Source organism: Chiloscyllium plagiosum, unplaced genomic scaffold (genome assembly GCF_037043375.1).
Source record: "Chiloscyllium plagiosum isolate Xiang-an unplaced genomic scaffold, Cpla_swu_hap1 HiC_scaffold_3, whole genome shotgun sequence".
Classification (NCBI taxonomy): Eukaryota; Metazoa; Chordata; class Chondrichthyes; order Orectolobiformes; family Hemiscylliidae; genus Chiloscyllium; species Chiloscyllium plagiosum.
In genome coordinates, this window is record NW_028270141.1 from 123,825,910 (window position 1) to 123,831,622 (window position 5,713).

At 54.5% G+C, this 5,713-nt stretch overlaps 1 non-coding gene across 1 annotated transcript; it reads right to left on the bottom strand.

Moving 5' to 3' along the window:
- Positions 1-4,408: 4,408 nt before the first annotated feature.
- LOC148151114 (5S ribosomal RNA) lies at positions 4,409-4,527 on the bottom strand. Its single transcript, XR_015756437.1, has one exon. It is a non-coding gene; the product is annotated as a 5S ribosomal RNA (ribosomal RNA).
- Between the last annotated feature and the right edge of the window lie 1,186 nt (positions 4,528-5,713).

A 5,713-nucleotide genomic window follows, 5' to 3' on the forward strand; every position in this document is an offset into this window, starting at 1 on the left:
GCTGGCCCCTGCCTTTTCTCCCTACTTCAAGGCGTGCTGGCCAGCCACATTTTCTTTCTTGCTCTTTCTCTTTATCCCCTTTGGCTTTTTTTTCTCTTTTCTCTTTGCTCTTCCTCCTCCGTGCGTGCTTCCCTCCCTCCGTCCCTCCAGCTGCCTTTCAGCCAGCCCTTGCCCACCAGGCTCCTGTAGTCTCCCACATCCCCACACAGGCCAACTGCAAGCCCTCCCCCTGCTTCATAGGGCCGCAGCCTGCATTCTCTCATCCTTCCACACTCCTCCACCCCTCCATTTCGGAATGCCGGGCACTGACCAGTGGGGTACCGCACGGATCAGTACTGGGACCGCAGCTTTTTACAATCTATCTTCAGGATATACAAGATGGTATTAGCAATAACATTCGCAAATTTCATCAGCTGGGTGGCAGGGTGAAATGTGATGAGGATCTTAGGAGATTACAGGGTGACCTGGACAAGTTAGGTGAGTGCTCAGATGCATGGCAGATGCACTTTCACGTGGATAAATGGATCCTTATCCACTTTGGTGGCAAGAACAGGAAGGCAGATTACCACCTAAGTGGAATCAATTTAGGTAAAGGGGCAGTACAGAGAGATCTGGGGGTTCTTGTACACCACTCAATGAAGGTAAGCATGCAGGTACAGCAGGTAGTGAAGAAGGCTAATAGCATGCTGGCCTTCATAACAAGAGGGATTGAGTATAGAAGCAAAGAGGTCCTTCTGCAGCTGTACAGGGCCCTGGTGAGACCACACCTGGAGTACTGTGTGCAGTTCTGGTCTCCAAATTTGAGGAGAGACATTCTGGCTATTGAGGGAATGCAGCGTAGGTTCACGAGGTCAATTCCTGGAATGGCGGGATTACCTTACACTGAAAGACTGGAGCGACTGGGCTTGTGTACCCTTGAGTTTAGAAGACTGAGAGGGGATCTGGTTGAGACATATAAGATGATCAAAGGATTGGACACTCTGGCGGCAGGCAACATGTTTCCGCTGCGGGGTGAGTGCCGAAACAGAGGACACAGCTTAAAAATACGGGGTAGACCATTTAGGACAGAGATGAGGAGAAACTTCTTCACCCAGAGAGTGGTGGCTGTGTGGAATGCTCTGCCCCAGAGGGCAGTGGAGGCCCAGTCTCTGGATTCATTTAAGAAAGAGTTGGATAGAGCTCTCAAGGATAGTGGAATCAAGGGTTATGGAGATAAGTTGAAACTTTATTGCTGGAACAGCACAGCAGGTCAGGCAGCATCCAGGGAACAGGAGATTCGACGTTTCGGGCACAGGCCCTTCTTCAGGAATGAGCAGAGAGTGTTCAGCAGGAGAAGATAAAAGGTAGGGAGGAGGGACTTGGAGGAGGGGAGTTGGAAATGTGATAGGTGGAAAGATGTCAAGGTGAGGGTGATAGGTCGGAGTAGGGTGGAGGCGGAGAGGTCAAGAAGAAGACTGCAGGTCAGGAAGGCGGTGCCGGGCTGGAAGGATCCGGCTGAGACAAGGTGGGGGGAGGGGGGATGAAGAAACTGGTGAAGTCCAAGTTCATCCCCTGCGGTTGGAGGGTTCCCAGTCGGAAGATAAGACGCTCCTCCTCCGACCGTCGGGTTGTTGTGGTTTGGCGGTGGATGAGTCCAATGACCTGCATATCCTCGGTGGAGTGCGAGGGGGAGTTGAAATGCTGTGCCACAGGTTGGTTGGGTTGGTTCGTCCGGGTGGCCCAGAGGTGCTCCCTGAATCGCTCCGCAAGTAGGCGGCCTGTCTCCCCAATATAGAGGAGGCCACACCGGCTGCAGCGGATGCAGTAGATGATGTGGGTGGAGGTGCAGGTGAATCTGTGGCGGATATGGAAGTTTCCTTTGGGGCCTTGGAGAGAAGTGAGGGGGGAGGTGTGGGCGCAAGTGTTGCACCTCCTGCGGTTGCAAGGGAAGGTGCCGGGAGTGGTGGTTGGGTCGGTGGGGGGTGTGGATCTGACAAGGGAGTCGCGGAGGGAGTGGTCTCTACGGAAAGCTGATAGGGGAGGGGAGGGAAATATATCCTTGGTGCTGGGGTCTGTTTGGAGGTGGCGGAAGTGACGGCGGATGATGCGCTGTACATGGAGATTGGTGGGGTGGTAGGTGAGGACCAGTGGGGTTCTGTCCTGGTGGCGGTTGGAGGGGCGGGGCTCAAGGGCGGAGGAGCGGGAAGTGGAGGAGATGCGGTGGAGGGCACCGTCGACCACGTCGGGGGGGAAATTGCGGTCCTTGAAGAAGGAGGCCATCTGTGTTGTACGTATTTTGAACTGGTCCTCCTGGGAGCAGATGCGGCGGAGACGAAGGAATTGGGAGAATGGGATGGCGTTTTTACAGGGGGCAGGATGGGAGGAGGTGTAGTCCAGGTAGCTGTGGGAGTCGGTAGGTTTGTAGTAGATGTCCGTGTTGATTCGGTCGCCTGAGATAGAAACAGAAAGGTCTAGGAAGGGGAGGGAGGAGTCCGAGACTGTCCAGGTGAATTTGAGGTCGGGGTGGAAGGTGTTGGTGTAGTGGATAAACTGTTCAACCTCCTCGTGGGAGCACGAGGTAGCGCCGATACAGTCATCAATGTAGCGAAGAAAAAGATGGGGGGTGGGGCCAGTGTAGTTGCGGAAGATGGATTGTTCCACATACCCTACGAAGAGGCAGGCATAGCTGGGGCCCATGCGGGTGCCCATGGCTACTCCTTTTGTTTGGAGAAAGTGGGAGGATTGGAAAGAAAAGTTGTTCAGGGTGAGGACCAGTTCGGTCAGTCGAAGGAGGGTGTCGGTGGAAGGGTACTGGGTGGTACGGCGGGAAAGGAAGAAGCGGAGTGCTTTGAGTCCTTCGTGATGGGGGATGGAGGTGTACAGGGACTGGATGTCCATGGTGAAGATGAGGCGTTGGGGACCGGGGAAGCGGAAATCCTGGAGGAGGTGGAGGGCGTGGGTGGTGTCACGAACGTAGGTGGGGAGTTCTTGGACTAATGGGGACAGGACCGTGTCGAGGTATGCCGAGATGAGTTCGGTTGGGCAGGAGCAGGCTGAGACGATGGGTCGTCCGGGGCAGTCAGGTTTGTGGATTTTGGGCAGGAGGTAGAAACGGGCGGTTCGGGGTTGTGGGACTATGAGGTTGGAGGCGGTGGATGGGAGGTCCCCTGAGGTGATGAGGTTATGGACGGTCTGGGAGATGATGGTTTGGTGGTGGGGGGTGGGGTCATGGTCAAGGGGACGGTAGGAGGAGGTATCTGCGAGCTGGCGTTTGGCCTCAGCGGTGTAAAGGTCAGTGCGCCAAACTACTACTGCGCCTCCCTTGTCAGCTGGTTTGATGGTGAGGTTGGGGTTGGAACGGAGGGAGTGGAGGGCTGCGCGTTCCGAGGGTGAGAGGTTGGAGTGGGTGGGGGGAGTGTGGGAGTTCAGGTAGCGGTTAATATCGCGGCGGCAGTTTGCTATGAAGAGGTCGAGGGCAGGTAGGAGGCCAGCACGGGGTGTCCAGGTGGACGGGGTGTGTTGGAGGTGGGAGAAGGGGTCGTCAGAGGGTGGGCGAGAGTCTTGATTGAAGAAGAAGGCACGGAGGCGAAGGCGGCGGAAGAATTGTTCGATGTCACTCCGTGTATTGAATTCATTGACCCGAGAACGTGTGGGAACGAAGGTGAGACCTCTGCTGAGGACTGATCTTTCATCCTCAGAGAGGGGCAAGTCTGGAGGGATGGTGAACACACGGCAGGGCTGGGAGCTAGGACCTGGTGTGGGGCTGGAGCTGGATGTGGGGGCGGGGTTAGGCCTGACCTGCAGTCTTCTTCTTGACCTCTCCGCCTCCACCCTACTCCGACCTATCACCCTCACCTTGACCTCTTTCCACCTATCACATTTCCAACTCCCCTCCTCCAAGTCCCTCCTCCCTACCTTTTATCTTCTCCTGCTGAACACTCTCTGCTCATTCCTGAAGAAGGGCCTGTGCCCGAAACGTCGAATCTCCTGTTCCCTGGATGCTGCCTGACCTGCTGTGCTGTTCCAGCAATAAAGTTTCAACTTTGATCTCCAGCATCTGCAGACCTCACTTTCTCCTCGAAGGTTATGGAGATAAGGCAGGAACAGGATACTGATTAAGGATGATCAGCCATGATCATATTGAATGGTGGTGCAGGCTGGAAGGGCAGAATGGCCAACTCCTGCACCTATTGTCTATTGTCCGCCTTTCCTGACTGCCACCCGCAGACAGCGTGCAGCCCCAATCCCTTTCTTTCCGCCTTTCTTGCTGATTTTGGCAGCGCTCCGCTCTCCTCCCCTCCGTGTCTCGTGCCTGCAGGAGACTGATGCCAGGCACAGCAGCAGCAGCAGCAAAAATAACCTGCCGCTCCATTGCCTGGCACAAGACAAGTGCAGAGGGGTGACTTGAGCAGCCACTGCTGGCGGAAAAAGCCTACTGCACCTGGTATTCCCAGGCGGTCTCCCATCCAAGTACTAACCAGGCCTGAGTCTGCTTAGCTTCCGAGATCAGACGAGATCGGGCGTTTTCAGACTAGTATGGCCGTAGGCGCTGGCCCCTGCCTTTTCTCCCTACTTCAAGGCGTGCTGGCCAGCCACATTTTCTTTGTTGCTCTTTCTCTTTATCCCCTTTGGCTTTTTTTTCTCTTTTCTCTTTGCTCTTCCTCCTCCGTGCGTGCTTCCCTCCCTCCGTCCCTCCAGCTGCCTTTCAGCCAGCCCTTGCCCACCAGGCTCCTGTAGTTTCCCACATCCCCACACAGGCCAACTGCAAGCCCTCCCCCTGCTTCATAGGGCCGCAGCCTGCATTCTCTCATCCTTCCACACTCCTCCACCCCTCCATTTCGGAATGCCAGGCACTGACCAGTGGGGTACCGCACGGATCAGTACTGGGACCGCAGCTTTTTACAATCTATCTTCAGGATATACAAGATGGTATTAGCAATAACATTCGCAAATTTCATCAGCTGGGTGGCAGGGTGAAATGTGATGAGGATCTTAGGAGATTACAGGGTGACCTGGACAAGTTAGGTGAGTGCTCAGATGCATGGCAGATGCACTTTCACGTGGATAAATGGATCCTTATCCACTTTGGTGGCAAGAACAGGAAGGCAGATTACCACCTAAGTGGAATCAATTTAGGTAAAGGGGCAGTACAGAGAGATCTGGGGGTTCTTGTACACCACTCAATGAAGGTAAGCATGCAGGTACAGCAGGTAGTGAAGAAGGCTAATAGCATGCTGGCCTTCATAACAAGAGGGATTGAGTATAGAAGCAAAGAGGTCCTTCTGCAGCTGTACAGGGCCCTGGTGAGACCACACCTGGAGTACTGTGTGCAGTTCTGGTCTCCAAATTTGAGGAGAGACATTCTGGCTATTGAGGGAATGCAGCGTAGGTTCACGAGGTCAATTCCTGGAATGGCGGGATTACCTTACACTGAAAGACTGGAGCGACTGGGCTTGTGTACCCTTGAGTTTAGAAGACTGAGAGGGGATCTGGTTGAGACATATAAGATGATCAAAGGATTGGACACTCTGGCGGCAGGCAACATGTTTCCGCTGCGGGGTGAGTGCCGAAACAGAGGACACAGCTTAAAAATACGGGGTAGACCATTTAGGACAGAGATGAGGAGAAACTTCTTCACCCAGAGAGTGGTGGCTGTGTGGAATGCTCTGCCCCAGAGGGCAGTGGAGGCCCAGTCTCTGGATTCATTTAAGAAAGAGTTGGATAGAGCTCTCAA